The sequence below is a fragment of the Octopus bimaculoides genome, chromosome 1 (assembly GCF_046866305.1).
Source record: "Octopus bimaculoides isolate indiv1 chromosome 1, ASM4686630v1, whole genome shotgun sequence".
Lineage (NCBI taxonomy): Eukaryota > Metazoa > Mollusca > Cephalopoda > Octopoda > Octopodidae > Octopus > Octopus bimaculoides.
The window spans coordinates 125988751-126007330 of NC_142928.1; positions in this window are offsets into that span (position 1 = coordinate 125988751).

The window sequence follows — 18580 nt, forward strand, 5'->3', positions numbered from 1 at the left end:
TATTTAAAAGTGTTAGCAAAGGTTGAGTTTTGGCTAATGTTTTTCAATGAAGAAGGTTTCCTTATTTAATCTCATTTGTGTTGGTATTTCAATGGTACATTGATAGAATGGAAAGATTATAAATTGTGGTAGCATTTGTTTTGCGCATTTCTCAATATGTTCACTAAAGGGTATCATTCTGTATTCTGGGAATGCAATCTGCTGTCTATTCAGAGTGCATCTGCGTCTGAGCGATAATCCCGTGGACCCTATGTAGTTTTGGTGGCAGCCCGAGCATCTTATGACATAAATCAGGTTTTCTGAAGCGCAAGTAAAATCAGATTTGATTTTGAATTTTTGTCCCTCTTTGAAAAGGAATTCTGATCCTTCTAGAAGGTTTGGGCATGCTGCGCAATTCGGTCGACCACATTTTTTCACTTTTGCATCTGTTATTTTGGAAAATAATTTTGCCTTTGTGAGGATCTTAGAAACAAAGAAGCCTTCACCATCATCACCCAAAATTTACCAATGCTACATAAGGACCCCAAATTAAAGGAAATTTTACACACACATAAAATCATTAAAAGCTATAAACAACTGAAATCACTAAAAAAGATTCTTTTCTGCAACGGAATTCACATAATACTGAACTGGAATTCATACATAGTTTCTGGTGCTATCCTGTACTATAGTGCTTTCTTAGAGTAAGCGCCATTATCCTTAGAAATCATGAACGTGATCAAATGATGCACGATATTCAATTCACTAAAGCGACTAGAAAAGTCCTGAAAGGCATAAATATAACATTGTTTCATGATCACAATTTTACCATTTATAAAGCGTTGTGTCTAATTAATAGGAAATCAACACGATAATTTAAGCAGCGTTGCTTCAAGAGACATAGAATACCGAACAGTATATCTTACTGTCTTCTTTCTCAACGACCTCAGTTAAAAACGACACGAATCGCTCATTGGGGCTCCTTGGGGTTTTCGCATTGTACTTGTCTTAAGTTTTAATAGGTTGAGAGATAGGAGGGAAAAAATCATACTTAACACTCTTTGATGAATAGATGAGACAAAAAAAAAAGAAAGAATTAGTAAAAGAATTTAATAAGAATGATAATTTTAATGACATACCACGCTTGTGATATAAAATGACCGTGAACGACGGATTTAAATCGATTGAGAATTATGAAGTTTTAAAACAAATCTACATTCTGGAGCCTGAAAATAACATAAATATTTGAAATGCTAATTAACAAAGGTAAGAAAACCAACAGCTAATTGCAGGTGTATGTATGCATGCATGTGTGTATTTATGTATGTATGTAAGTATGTAATGTATGTATGTATGTATGTATGTATGTGTGTACGTACGTATGTATGTATGCATGTACCTCTCTATATATACACACGCGCACACACACATATATATATACTTATGTACAGAAATATTCTGTGGAATAATTTCATAATCAATATAAATAGTTCTGTCACCCACATCAGAATACTTTTCAAATGTCAGGTTCTGTTATAAGGGGAACGTTCACGCTGTTTTTGTTTGGCGATCCCAGTTTTCATTAGCATACGAGGAAGGACAGAATTTGTCAAATGTTTCCCTTAAATTTCAATCCCTATAGAGTTCAGTGACGACTATTTGTTCCCATTTGTAGAGAGCAACCGATGGCGAGACGTTATGTCCTAGGAGTGGTGGTATACTATCTCAGTTTCAAGTGATTTTTACTGAGACAAATAATCATTTTAGAAAATTACTATTACTATCCCACTTTTTTTAAAGCATAGCTTCCTTGAATGAGGTAAAAAGGAGTTAATATTCTACCATTAAAATAACAATATAATCAATAGTGAAAAGTGTGTAGCCCAAGTTTTGATGATTTGTCTCCTATTACCAGCGTTACGCAGTTTTTAGAGCCAAGGCACTTAACTGAAGATAGGTACCACCAAGCATATTTTACTGGTTGGAAACAATGGAGGAACTTTCAATGGGATTGAAGTCTCGTTGTTTTATTTCTAGCTCTGAATCGAGAAACAAACTTTTGAATATTGAGTTAAATTAAAAGTGAGTTCAAACAAATAACATGAAAACTTCTCGATACGTTCCGAATTCACGACCTTAAATTCATGTCGATGTAATCAGGATATATTGATAGTGAACCATGTGCATAGGATATATCAACTGAATACTCGAGGAAACAATATTCAAGGAAGGGGATTAGTCAATATCATTCCCTAATAATTGATTGAGCTTTTATTTTAGACTTGTTGATACTGTTATAAAATTCATCAAAACCACAGTATATTTATCAGGTCATTAAGAATGAAATGTCAGATTTTCTTATGCATCAAGTTTGACAGTCGTTAACTAATGTTTTATACTGACAATTCTTTGTTTTACAACATTGAAGACTTACATCATCACTTCTCGAAATGCAATTCATGGGGTCTGATTAAATCGTGGCTCTCCTCTTGTAAATCAATTTTTGTGAACCCATGGATAGATCAAAAATTCATATTGTTTATGAATATGAGTTCCGTCGTGGAACCAATGAATCCCAGATAGCTCGAAACATCAATGAGGTGTTTGGTGAAGATGTGACGAATGAGCACATTGTACATCGATGGTTTGAGAAGTTCCGGTTTAATGACTTTACTCTTGAAAATCAACCCCTGAGACCAAGGTGGATAATGATGAGCTCGAAATTGTACTGGAAGCGGATACATCTCAAACTACACGTGAGTTAGCAGCAAGTTTTGATGCTTCAATTCCAACTGTATTGGACCATCTGAAACAAATCGGCAAGGTAAAGAAGCTGGATAAGTGGGCACCACACGAACTGAACGAGCATCAAATGACACGTCATCTTGAAACTTACTGTTCTTTGCTGACACGGCATAAAAGCGAACCATTTTTGCAACGTGTGATGAAAAATGGATTCTTTTCAACAATAGCAAGTGTTCTGCACGGTGGTTGGATAGAGACGAAGTGCCAAAACACAATCCAAAAAATTATGTTCACCAAAAAAAGCTAGTGGTGTCTGGTGATCCAGTGCTGGTGTCCTCTACTACAGCTTCATGAAACCTGGTAAGTCAATTACAGCTGATGTATACATCAACCAATTGGATGAAAAGATGAGTGAACTTGCAATTAAACAATCGAGATTAGTCAATAGAGACAGGCCAATTCACTTGCAAGACAATGCTCAAACATGTTGCACAAAGAACGCTACTCAAGTTACAGGAACTGAACTTGGAAGTACTCTGTCATCCACCATATTCAACAGACCTTGCACCAACTGACTATCATGTTTTCCAGGCATTAGACAACATTTTGCAAGGAAAAAATTTCAAATCTGACGCCTTTCGTGATTTCATCACCTCTTACTCGCCATAATTCTTCACTACCGGCATAAATAAGTTACCGATAAAGTGGAAAAATTATGTTGATAATTTAGGTGCATACTTTGATTAACTGCATTCCAGTTCAAATTCAGACATTTCATCCTTAATGACCTGATATTAACAGAACCTCAGTCATCATGTGTAATATAACGAGTTTTATAATCAATTAATTCCCTGGGTCACCGCTTAAAACTTTGTTTTCATATATTATATCCATGGCAAGTTATCCCCAGAGAGCATATTAAAGTGGATGAATATATCACCGTTGGTTTTAAAACTCGAGAGATTAAAGTAAAGGTATAAGCTACAATATTTTATCTGTTCTACCACTTCAGCGACCCTGTGAGTCAATAAATGATGTTTTTTTTAAATTGATAAAAGGATACCTATTCTTAGAAGAGGTTATAATTGATAAAAAAAAAAAAACAAGAAACATTTATACATATTTACTACTATTGTAATAATTCAGAATGACCAATTCTCGGCGACATGTAGATTTAAACTGCTGAAGGATGGAATTAAATATTCTTTGGCAAGTAGTCCGATATTCTACTACTTCTGTCATACTAATACTTCTTTTACTAATAATGTCAATGATAATGTTTTCTATTATAGTAATGGGCTTTAATTTATTTTATTGACCTTCAAATCAGGAAATGCAAAACCGATCTTAGCTGGATTTAAATACAGAACACAAAGTGACTAAACAATAAAGTGCAAAATATTTTCTTCAACAATTCACTAATACTCAGAAACCACGCTACCCTTTCGCTAAATATCACAAGAAACTTTCCCTAACTTTCGACTGGTTTTACTATCAGTCACTTTCTAACACAACACACTTTATCTAACGTTCCACTGAATGTCATACCAACTATTGCAGCACAAGATACTCCGTGTAACTTTCCATAAATAAGATGATATTTTATTTTCGAACGCAGAGACATATCAAGAGATATGGATTCGACTCTGACAGCTGATTGTTGACAAAATTTTCCTCTTTGTAAAGGTAATTTACCCAATGTTTCTGTTGTTTTAAGGGCGTCTTTGCGTTCGAAAATAAATTATGTTATTTGTATTTATATACTCATTTCGTCGCTTATGAAAAAAATGTTAGTTTGTTTATATTTATACAAGTAACTACTTTACAGTTTTATAACAGTAAGAGATATACAAAAATATTTTTATTTCTCTTTTTGTGAGTTAATATTGATTATGGGAGGCACCGTCTAATTAGTAATCGGGTAGTCCTTATTTTGTTCACTCTCAAAAAGTACAGCAAAAAATAACTACGCTGGGAGTTGTGGAATATAAGGCATTAAGTCAAATAAACAAGATAATAAGGCAAATAAACTCTAAGAAAATTTATTAGTATTTGACTTTTTTTACTTATAGCATTCTATTATTGCTAAAAACAAAGAAATATAATACATGCGTCACTTAATTTAGATGGATGTTTCAAAATAAATACAATGTTCAGACAATTACTAATAAACGGAAGTCGTCGAAAATTATTAGGACCAATATTTTCATCGGTATCATCAAAGAAGGAATCGTCTTGTGCATCATCATATTACAAAACAGAACAATTATTGTCAGGATTGCATTCACAAATCATGACATCTACTTGAATTTGATAGTTCGGATAAAAACAAATACACAGAGTGTATGTCTTCTGATTTTACAACGGGTAGCATCTTTCAAAAACATTTGAAGATAACCATGTAGGAAACAGAATTTCATATACATTATTTCAGCCAGAGCTGCCGACGACCCTATTACTAGGAGCTATAGCTAGAAAGAAAATATTACATCTCACTCAAGTGTGTTGGTGAATAGAGCTAGCATTTTGCTGTGTACTATAAGATAAAACGAACATTTCAATGATGTATGACAATCCTGCAAATAAAATCTCATCTCAAAACTTTGTTGTTATTGTTTTAAGTGTGCAGAGCAAATCCTCTGATCGTCGTCTGCAGATAATTGTGGTTTCGCCTGTACAATTCAATGCTATGCATAAAGCTGTTAACAGCATTTTTTTTTGTGTTTATTCAATTAAACCTCGTCTTTGTCTTTTCCAATTCACGCTGTTCATCATGTCATCTCAAGAACAAACGCAATGTCTTCTGCGAGTTGATCATCATGATTTATATGCAAAACTTCATCGATAGTGTCGTAAAATTGGAAAAAGCGTTTCAAATCCAATCCTTTTAACAGCCATCTAACTTCAATGTGGGGAAGCAGCGTTTTAAAATATTATTTTCTTTACATAATTGATATAAGCAACTTGGAGTTTCAAGCTCAAGTTTTGATTTTGTTAACAATAAATAAAGCTAAAGCCAAGAGTGAAGAGAGCTGTTCACCAAGTATTTTTAAACATCAGTGTTGAAGAGGAATTATACAGCAAATTGCAAATAGATCATGCACGTTCTCTTTCATATGACACTAGACCACCTCGGTGAATTATTATAGGTGGTACACCATCAGTTGTTCACGATACCATATTGCCGAAGCGAATATTCCATCTTCGAGGTAACGTTTTAAAATTTTAAAAATTGTTTCTCCCTTTGTATCCATTTTCAATGGTTTACAGGAAACTATTTCTTCAGAGATTTTCTTTGCTTTAATAAAACCGCACGTAAACCGCCAATAAAGCGTTGTTGTCTCATACTGTTTGTTCGTAAATTCTATATTTCTAAGTTCCATGTACAACTGATTTTCAGTCTACTCACTCATTTCGTTAATCCGGTGAGAAGGATCTAATTTTAAAATTATTGTACGTATTTTAAAGACCATGATGAAAATAATTATTAGCAACAGAAGCAATATTAGTACCAAAAGGTAATATTCATCCTTACTTAAAAGCGATTGTGTTTGAACACAGAATATTGCATCAGTTACTATGAAAGAAGCTCTCCTATTGGCTTTCGATATATATAAGCCCTCTTGTTTACATCACTAGCGGGGAGATAAATTGTCCGCCATCAATACCACCGAGACTATCAGATCACCGCTAACGTTACAAGCAAGAGTGCTCATATGCACCAGAAGCCAATATGAACTTCTACCATCGACAATGTCAAGGAAGGCCGAAAGCAAGTGATCTGATAGTCTCAGAGGTAGCGATGGTAGGTGACTTATCTGCCTGCTTGTGATGCAAGCAAAAATGTTTTATAGGCACCTTAGTCCAATATGAGAAGTTCTCTCATAATAACTATGGCAGTATTCTGTGTTCCAACACAACATCCACTTTCAAGATAGATAGATAATGGGATAGATATTACCATTATAAAAATTTCTGAAATTGAAGATATCTAGAGTTTCTTCAATTGTGTGATATTTTGTATAAAGCAATGAATCAACTGTCAAGTTTTGTATTAGATGTTTTTTACTCGTAGCTACAGTTGGACGCCTTTGAAAAGTCTGAGTTATCTTTCGTAACTCTTATATATCATACGGGAGCTTTCTAGAAAAAGCGCTCTTTCAGACACGGTCATACGTTTAATTTATTTGACAAAATATTTTCATAAAAGGTCATATAGGTCCCCGATGATCTGAAGTTAGAGAGAGTAACCTATATTGCACGTGATCTTGTAATAATTCTGGTTGTCATTACGTTACTTAGCCCGTCGGTAATGCTTTCACGTGATTAGAGAAAAAGATGGAGAAAGAAAAGACGAAGAGAGAAAAAGAGAATAAGGTGAAGAGTGAGGCAGAAAGAGAGAGAAAGAAAAAGAAGGAGAGAGAAAAGCTGGAGAGAGAAGCGTCCATGACATGTGATGGGGGAACGTAATATTTATTAGGAGGTTAAAAAAGTTAGTTAAACATAGAAGAGAGTTAGGAAAATAATTTTAGCAGAGGAGCAATGTCCTGATGGTGAGATTAAAGAAAGTAGAGAGAGAGAGAGAGAGAGAGAGAGAGAGAGAGAGAGAGAGAGAGAGAGAGAGAGAGAGAGAGTGGAGAGAGAGAGTGGAGAGATAGAAAGAGAGAGCGAGAAAGAGAAAGAGACAGAGACATGATGGTGATGGTGATGGTGGAGGTGGAGGTGGAGGTGGCGATAGTGACTGCGTAGTGAAAAGTAATATTTTTTTAATTGAACTAATTATTTTTTTTCATATCACCTATCACTTAACGCATGCGCATCCCAAACCTGCCATTCACTCTAGAAAGAAACCAGTTTCCCGTTTACCTATCATATGCAGTGACTTTCAATATATCACAAAGGCAAACATTTGATAAAATGGGGCTGTTTTACTTGAACATGTATTCGGAACTTTCAAGGACTCGCAAATTATCTGATGTGAGAGTTAAAATTGTCAAACACTAACAAACAAGGGGAAAGAAGAGGGAGAAGTTACACGAAGAACAAATATATAAAATAATTATTTTAGTAAAAATAACTATTTACATTACTTACATTGGACTGACATGTGTCCTCATCTTGTTTTGTTGTTACCACAACGTTTCGGCTGATTTATTCTCCAGCCTTCATCAGGTGTCCTGGTAGAATTTTGAACCCAACCCTGAGTGAAGTCTGGAGAGTGAATCAGCCGAAACGTTGTGGTAACAACAAACAAGATGAAGACATAGTTGTAGGATGTTAAATGTTCAAGTGAACTAAAAGTGACTCGTTGTGGATTATAATAGTGATTGGGACTGTTTTTAATGGATTCAGCAAAATTCCGAATAACAAAAAAATAGCATTCAGCCAACACATCGACATTTGCACCAATAACAAAAATCCAAGCTTCAGAATTTTCTCCTCTATCAATTCAGGGACGATACAACCTGTAGCCAACGAATTAGTAAAGATTCGTTCTTTATCACAAAATACAGACCCTTTTGAACGCATCTACAACAAATGACATATCTACCACGGCATTAGAATAAACTCACGCAAATATTAAAACTGATACATTCAAAAGAGATACCCAAGAATTCTATAATCCACAACGAGTCACTTTTAGGTCACTTGACCATTTAACATCTTACTACTATCATTCTTTTATTATTCTGTTATTATTCTTTCTCTTCTTCTCCTTCTCCTTCTTCTTCGCCTTCTTCTTCCTCTCCACCACGTCCTTCCTTACTGAACTACTACTGCTGCTAAGAATAACACCCACGCAAATATTAAAAACAATACACTGAAAAGAGATACCTCAAAAATTCAATCACTACTACCATCCACAACAAGTCACTTTCAGGGCACTTGATCACTTAGTATCCTACTACTATCATACCACTCACGCATTCTTCTTAGCCCAGCCAATTCCATTGTCAATGATCTAGTTCAGCTTTAGGACAGCTACCAATTCGAATTACAGACGAAAAGCATTTTCTTTACCTTCATAATTTTTAGAGAGTTAGACGCTTTCTCTCTCTCTCTCTCTCTCTCTCTCTCTCTCTCTCTCTCTCTCTCTCTCTCTCTCTCACTCTCTCTCTCTCTCTCTCTCTCTCTCTCTCTCACTCTCTCTCTCTCTCTCTCTCTCTCTCTCACTCTCACACACACACACACACACACACACACACGAGCAGACATTTAACTTTTCAATGACAGCTTAAAGATTCACATCAACTTAGCAGCCTACTACAAGAGATTCTCTACAAAACTGTCTAACATTTGTACTGACTATCAACTCATAGAAGTTGTGAAAAAACTTCATAAAGGTTGGATAAAGTTTTTAATGAATATAAATTATATTTGATAAATTACTTCCAATGCATCCGAAAATGATTATATATGCAACACTCCTCTATTTCAAGTTGAAACATCACTATGTCGCATTTCAACGTACTACAGTCAACCAGTTACAATTACAGAGTTACAGTTGGTGACCTCAACACGCTCCATTTAACTGTTAAACACACACACACACACACACACACACACACACACACACACACATTACAGTGTTCACTTTGAAAAGCTATGCCTCCCAAGCTCGATTATTTTCAACAATTCATGTAACAAACAAATAAACGGTTTGGAGAATTATCAAGTCTTCTCAACAGACTGGCATATATTCAATTGTTTGTTGTGTGTGTTGGCACTCCGTCGCTTACGACGTCGAGGTTTCCAGTTGATACGATCAACGGAACAGCCTGCTTGTGAAATTAACGTGCAAGTGGCTGAGCACTCCACAGACACGTGTACCCTTAACGTAGTTCTCGGGGGATATTCAGCGTGACAAAGTGTGACAAGGCTGACCCTTTGAATTACAGGTACAACAGAAACAGGAAGTAAGAGTGAGAGAAAGTTGTGGCGAAAGAGTACAGCAGGGTTCGCCACCATCCCCTGCCGGAGCCTCGTGGAGCTTTAGGTGTTTTCGCTCAATAAACACTCACAACGCCCGGTCTGGGAATCGAAACCGCGATCCTATGATCGCGAGTCCGCTGCCCTAACCACTGGGCCATTGCGCCTCCATATATTCAATTATATAAGTTGTATTGTACCACCCATACAACAATAACGTATTGTAGCAGATCACAAATTTCAAGAAAACTAATTATTTGAGACATTATGCTACTTCATTTCCAAACAGTTTAGTGCGCTGATTATCAATATTTCCGTAAATAAATATGTGCATTTACACCTTGTTTCTTTTGTCTTATGTGCTTTCACTTAGTGATAGCATATAAATCTTATTGGAATATATAGCGATGTTATTTCCCAGTTATGTACTTTCAGTCATTCTACAACAGTAAAATATCTCAACATTATTAATGAGAAATGATTTGTGAATTATGTGAAAATCTGTCTCCTTCACGTTTGAAGAATACCCATACCCTAAAAAATCACTACATGTTTACATTCGGAGCTGATAAGTGATAAAGTGGAAAAGTAATGGAAGTGGGGAAGGAGATGAATAGAGAGAATAGGATTTGCAGAGATGGATTGATTGATAAATAGAGGGTGGGAGCAGGAGATGCGATTGGGGGACAAAGCTTAGTTGTTTGCTTGGATTGTTAAGTTTTGAGAATTCAAAGTTAGCGTTTATTGATAAATGAAACAACGTACCCTTTAAATAACAACGCTGCTAATAAAACCAATATTTTCTATACTGAGAAGGAGCTTTCTTCAACATAACGACACCAACTTTTTTTTTCAAATTACTGCAAAATTCTTTTATTTCACTATCCTTAGTTGTTAGAATTAATAGCTTCTTCCTATTGAAACAAACTAAATAGAAATGGTGATCTAAACAACTACGGCTATAACTCTAGTAGTTCAAATGAATGTCTCTCCCGAAAATATCGAGGCAACAGAACGCTCATGCAATTTATCCACAGTGGAAGCACCCGAAATATTTTCCATAAAACGACCCCCGCTCAATTGAAAGTCTAGGTGAATAATATTATGCAGCCATAAGATTTTAAAGATATTTTCCCATTTCACAAGTTTGCAACCAAAGAATTGTTTTGCATTTATTGGGTATAACTGATTGATTTTTACCTTCACAAAATGATTGCATTATACTATTAGGCGCGAATTTTACTATTGTCTTTTATCATTACTATTAATGGCCATGTTTGAATAGACTATTGCAGTATAACTATTAGGCAGAATTTAAAAAAATAAGCATTTGGAAACGTATAGATTACTTCAGATACACAAAGAGGTGCCTGCATTACTGTAGTTTCAGTAACGAGAGAAAAATGCGTTTTGCAAGCTCATGTTGCTTAGATTAAATCATAACTTTTGTATTTCAGTCATTTCCTTTTTCAATGTATATATCCTACATACGTTGTTTTATTGTAACATCTATCACATTTCAATGCTTCATTAATGATATGAATACATATAAATGGTAACTCAAATATATATTGTTAAAAAAATGTACCCTTCCCCATTACAAAGAAGTCTTTTCGTTTTGGAGTTCCAATGGTATAGAAAGAGTCTAAAAATCAGAGATGACAACTACTTTTGCTCATGTAAGATGCAGGGACACAATTCAAAGAGCGGAAAAGCATTGTTTATCCAAATCTCTCATCTTCATTGCGACCCATCAACCAGACGTCCTGGTACCATCACCACCAGGAAATTTTGAAGAAATATTCTTGAGTTCCGAATCAGAAGGCAGACATAGCAATGACGATGAAAACTTCAATATAAGTAGAACAGCTTTAACACTTTAGCTACTCAAGCAGTATGAAATAAATGATCTAGTGAGGGACTTAGAGCTCACAAATGAGTCAGAAGAGCTTTTAGTTTCCAGACTTAAATTCAAGAATCTTTCAGATCCACGCGCATCAGTTTATAGTGATCGCAACCGTGAAAAAATTTGTTCCTTATTTTGTACGAGAAAATGATCTGATTTATTGCACATATCCATCGGAACTAATAGGAAAATATAGTATAAGTTACAGCCCTGATGAATGAAGGCTCTATTGACTCTTCAAAGAGAAGTCTTAAAACTGTTCTACTGCATAATAATAATAAATATACTTCCATCCTTGTTGGACACTCATTGATCATGAAGGAGACATGAAAAGTTGGCATCACTTTTACACAAGATCACAAGTGGATCTCTTTTCTAAGATCACAAGTGATTGATTTGCAGCGACTTAAAAATAGTTTGCACGTTGCAACAGTCAGGCTACACAAAGTATCCCTGCTTTTTGTGAGAATAGGAAAGTAGAGCTAGGAACCTCCATCGGTCTAAAAGAGAATGGCTGAGTAGGGATACGCTTACACCAGGAACAAAGAAAATCCTTCAGGAAAGTTTGGGTGATCGGAAAAGGGTTCTTTTGCTTCCTCTACATATTAAACTTGGCTTCATAAAGCAACTTGTAAAGCTTTACCTCAAGATGGTGAGGGTTTCAAGAATTTGCGTAGCAAGTTTCCTGCTCTATCAGACGTCAAGGTTTTAGAGGGTATATTTGTAGAACTAGATATAAAGAAATTCGTTAAGGATGAAAATTTTGAAAACTAGTTTAATGATTCTGAAAATGAAGCATAGGTTAATTCTAACGATGTGATAAAGAACTTCTTGGGTAATCACAAGGATCCGAACTACAAAGGCATAGTGGGAAGAACGCTGGAAAAGTTCGAAGACTTATGATGTGAAATGAACACTGAGTACATTTCTTAGATGCTCATTTAGATCTCTTTCTGAAAAATCGGGGTGGGGAGCAGGGGGAGGAGGTGGGTATGGGAATTAGGGGTAATGTTTCATTAGGAGAGGGTAAGACGCTATTAGGGAAGACTGAATGTCAATATAATGGCCGTCTACTATTGGATGTCGTATCGTTAATGTTCATCAAATGTTCACGAACGAAAGAGTTTCTGACGTAGTTTCCAAGTGAAAAAACATTTTGAGGTGTTCAGCCTCAAAGATGAATGGAACTCTTATAAAAATCTATTTTCTTATCTTTCAATTGCATTTGTCCCATTTTTATTCTGTTGAATAAAGTAAAAAAAAAAAATTATTTTTTAATAGTTTTATTTTGTTCTACTATATCTGGATTTACCTACAAATTGTGGAATATTTTATCATTGTATTGTGAGAAAACCTTAGGGTAATGGGAAAAGGCTTTTTTGATATTTCGAATTAGCACCATAAAAATATATAAAGTAACGTACATTTATCAAAACAATTTTCAAAAAGTTCCATTTCGCAGACTTGTGTTATCAGCCTTACCCTATGATAACTTACAGGATAATTTATAACACTAGAGCATTCGAGGATTCGACAATATCATCCACCGAAATATATTTCTCAATTTAAGCTACCGCCATTTAAGACTGGAAACACATTTCCACCATTCGTAACCGATATGAAACCTATTAGAATCTAATATATATCTTTAATGCTCCTTCTGCATGCCCTTATTGTCTATGAAACTTTCTCCTTACATTTCAACAGTAACCCATCCGACACACTACAATTTAACTTCTAAATTCCTCATTTCAAATTTAGATTAGTTAAAACTGCTTTTGTCTTAACTCCGGTCGGCACACATACGAGAGACGGAGTCCGACACCAATAATAGAAAGAAGAGATGGAATTACAACAGCCCTTCTATCCTCGCCAGTGCAGAAATAATACAACAACGAAGATAAAATTAAGGCAACTAAAGTCAACCACAGCATACATATACAAATCACGAATAGATATGCCCAGAAAGTACACATGCACACACGGCCAGAAAACTATAGATGCATATACGCACATACACCACGCATACAGGTAATAAACAACAGGTACACACGCTTTTATGTTTGGCAACAACAAAACAAAAACAAGCAAGTGCAAATAAAAAGACAAATGAAAAACTTTCAATGAAAACAAATCATGTGAAATTTTTTGTTAGAACTCACATGACAGACAATAAATAGATGAAGCTTAACAAGAATACTTGCAAAATGAATTGTAAAATTTGAAATAACATAAAAGACCATAGTGGTGTTATGAAAAGTTTGTAGCAGAATCATAGCAAGTCAGTCAAAATGCTTTAATAGCTTTTGGTACTTGACGTTCTGAGTTCAAATATCGCTAGGTTGACTTTGTCCTTCAGCATCTAAGGCTTCGATAAAATAGGTACCAGCTGAGCACTGGGTCGATGTAATAGGCTATCTAACTCCCACTGAAATTACCCATAGCTGTTCCTGCAAACTTTTGCAATGCTTTTGAAAGAAAACCAGTAATTGAGAGTGCAAAGCAAGGCGATTATAGGTGTAGGCATTTTATCCTCCCTTAAGGGACTTTTCAGAGTAAATCTCTTTTCCTTTGACGCTCATTTTCTTTCCACTCTGTACTCAAAAGGAGAACGTTAACGATGTAGGCACAGGTGTTGCCTTATCCGGATCAGATCTTAAAAAGCGCTATAATATGGATTCAGGCAAAGCTAAATAAATAGGTTTATTTGATATAAGTTTACTAGAGATTGTGAAAAATCAAGTCTGCTTAAGTCACTAAAAAATTATTTCAAAATGCTAACTGCCATATGCATCACCGGTGATTCCTCACAGACTTCACACAACTGCCATTATGGCACATTTTCATAATTTGAGAAAATATTTTATTCTGTATTTTTGATATGGTTTCGAGGATATTTACATAACATGAGTGCTAACTATGAAAGCTTAACTATGAAATATTGTAAAATGCAAACGATTATATTTCCTTGTAGTTAAACGGTGTGCAGTGTGACCGAAAATACGTGGCATCACCTCTAAGTTCCAGTAACAGGCAGTGGCGGTTAACGTGTTAATACTGAAATACGAACGATGATTTCAGGAGTAAAATTTCCTGTAATTTCTTTGCTACAGGAGTTAGCAGAGTCGTTAGAACGGTGACTGGGGGCTTCGAGGTATTTGTTCTGACTGTTTGGGTTCTGAGTTCAAAGCACCAAAGCCAACTTTGCATTTCATCTTTTCGAGGCCGATAAGATATACGAACCCAAAGCAGTGGATTGGTTGAATTGTAAGAACGTCGAATCGGACACCTTGAGGTATATGTTCCAGTTCTTTGTGTTCTGAGTTCAAATCGCACCTTAGGGTGTCTACATAGATGGTAGACTCAATCTGGTACCATCTAGCACCGTAGGAGTCCTTAATGGAGCCTATTGTGTTGCAAGCATTTGGGTCAGGTTTCCGATTTAAGAATACCTTTCTCCTTCCTCCACGACTAGTCGCGCAGCAGGTCACGGAACTGCCTTCCCACCAGACTAAAAGACTATTAGTCTTGTGGGAAGGAAGTTCCCAGCAGACTAAAATATTTTTTAAATCCAAATAAACACTCAACATACATACACACACACGAAGAATTTAAGAATGTTTGTGTGCGCGCATGCGCATGTTTGGGCGGTGTTAATAAACTCCTGGAGATACGTTCAATTCTAAAGCGCAGGAGTGGCTGTGTGGTAAGTAGCTTGCTTACCAACCACGAGGTTCCGGGTTTAGTCCCACTGCGTGGCACCTTGGGCAAGTGTCTTCTACTATAGCCTCGGGTCGACCAAAGCCTTGTGAGTGGATTTGGTAGACGGAAACTGAAAGAAGCCCATCGCATATATATATATATATATATATATATATATATATATATATATATATATATGTATATGTTTGTGTGTCTGTGTTTGTCTCCCCAACATCGCTTGACAACCGATGCTGGTGTGTTTACGTCCCTGTAACTTAGCGGTTCGGCAAGAGAGACCGATAGAATAAGTACTAGGCTTACAAAGAATAAGTACTGGGGTTGATTTGCTCAACTAAAGGCGGTGCTCCAGCATGGCCGCAGTCAAATGACTGAAACAAATAAAGAAACAATAAAATAAAATTTAAAAAAAGCTGTTATTTGCCGTACTTAAAAGTAATCTAGGGTTTAATGAGCGCAATCTCCCGAGATATTTATCCTGGGCCTATTAACAGAAAACAATTTGTTACTCTCACCATTACAAAAGCAGTAAACCAATGAGGAACTCGATGGAAACCTATCTATTTAAATTTATTAAAAATTAACGTTTCAAAAATGTTTTGTGTGGAAATGATTTTACAGAGAATTTGTGGGGCGATTTGGCCACAATGGTGCATTCTCAAGTTAGAACGTGCCCAAAGAGCTTAAACATTTTAGCCTTTAGGAGACTTCATATTTCTGATTTATTTTGTTGTCATGACTAATGTAAATTTTAGACTGACTTCCTTGTCATGACTAGTTCAGAATTTAAAACTGGAATTAGCAATGTCATGTTGACCTAACATAAAATTTGTGAGTAATTTGGTATGATAACAATGGGGAATATTTATTTAGCTGGTACATATACAATTACGACGCACTTGTACATTGTATTTGCTAAAATCTACTAAGGTGCCTGAGTGTGTATTAAGTTGAGAGGGAGGGAGTGTGTGTGTATGAATGTAAATACATGTATACATACATACATATACTCTTTTACTCTTTTACTTGTTTCAGTCATTTGACTGCGGCCATGCTGGAGCACCGCCTTTAGTCGAGCAAATCGACCCCGGGACTTATTCTTTGTAAGCCTAGTACTTATTCTATCGGTGTCTTTTGCCGAACCGCTAAGTTACGGGGACATAAACACACCAGCATCGGTTGTCAAGCAATGCTAGGGGGACAAACACACACACACACACACACATACACACACACACACATACACACACATACACACACACACACACACACATATATATATACATATATACGACGGGCTTCTTTCAGTTTCCGTCAACCAAATCCACTCACAAGGCTTTGGTCGGCCCGAGGCTATAGTAGAAGACATTTGCCCAAGTTGCCACGCAGTGGGACTGAACCCGGAACCATGTGGTTGGTAAGCAAGCTCCTTACCACACAGCCACTCCTGCGCCTATTAAAAATATGGAACGCTTCACGAATTTGCGTGTCATCCTTGCGTGTCATCCTGTATATATATATATATATATATATATATATATATATATATATATACTGGGAGATTGAAAAGTAACTCCTTATTTTAAAATACTTATAAATAATTTATTGATTGTAATTTTTTACTCGAATTTTTTTCTGTTTGCTTTTTAAAGTATGAGAATTTATTTTTTTCGTTAATTTATTGCTCTTGTCATTCACAAATGACTGAATGCCCACTTTCTCAGGAGATGGATGGGTCGCTGTTGTCCGCATGAGTGGCCAGCCAGAAGTCCCAACTTAACACCCTGTGACTTCTTTCTTTGGAGTTGGTTAAAGGGACAAGTCTATTGTACCACACCAAAAATTTTGAAAGAACTTGAAGGGCGAATATGAGAAGTTATGTCTTCTTCCATCCCACTAGAATTTCTGATGAAATCAGTTGATGCAATTCTTGGGCGACTCAAGAAGCTGGTGGCGACATCTGGATTCCAAATCAAATTTTAAATAAAAAAAAAAAACATTCTAAAAGCTTTCCTCTCGTATCCATTTTTCTGTAAAAATTACAATTAATAAATAATTTGTAAGTATTTTAAAATAGGGAATTACTTTTCCATCATCCTATATATATATATATATATATATATATATATATATATAATATGAATTTGTGTATTTAATCATGCATGTATGTGTGTGCAAATATGTGCGTATATGTAGTGTCGAAGCTCAAAAATTCAATTCTATAGATACAATGAAGTAGCATAAAGTGAATGAGAGGCAAATCGCGCCTACACACTGCACTGTTTATATAAACAGATACTCACACCCACATACACATATACGCGCATAATACCTTAGCAGAGAGATATGGATTTTATGGCTGCAACAAAGGCAGTTTCTGATCACTACAAATTGCAGACGACGAGCATAGAATAGAGGGTCACTAATTTTATAGGACAACCTCTTGGAATTGGTCACGCGATAAAATTTGTGAGTATTATTGAACTGAAATGCTGTCGAATGTAACTCTGCATTCTGAGCAAAGGTTGCATCAAGCAATATTTCGAGAGCGACCCTTAAATGGTTACTCTTTTACATTAGTTCGTGTCTAGTTCACTGGAGAAAAATAGGAACACCAGTGAAGCTACTTACAGAGATCGAAATATTACCTAGCAGCAACATGTGTGTCTTGAGTGTCACCTTCCACTTGTCTGCTAAAATAATCTAATTCTAAGATTAAGAATGCTCTATTTATTGGATTGCAGTGCCCTTTTTATAAGTGATATCGGTAAAAATAGAGAGAATTTATAATATGAATGGCAAGCACAATCTTTCACAATCTCTCCCTCTGTTCTAGATTCTGAATAGTTGCTGAGATTTCTCGATGTTTTAAAACAAACTACCAATCTTCTCATTGACTCCAAAAGCAACTGTGTGGACCACCGCAAGTTTTCTTATAATCAATCCAGCCAATAGCAAAGTTCTTCCTTACTCATACCTCATTTAATATTAAGCGATCAATATAAAACAGATCAGTAGTTCCCCTTTATTTCTTTGTGAATCCCATGGTAATACATTCTTCTTCTCCTGGAAGCTATACAGTTCCTTTACTATGAAGGTGGTTAATGATTTCTAGAGTAATGCTAAGTATGTGATAGCTCCATAATAACTGACTTCGTTTGCCCTTTCTCTATCCTCATGTCAGCACTGCCCTCCCTTCTTTCATCCATCTTGATGCTCTACTTTCTACACAATCAGTAGCAAACGGATTATACAGCTGTACATATTTGAGAGATTTTTCAAACTAGAATCCCTGAAAGC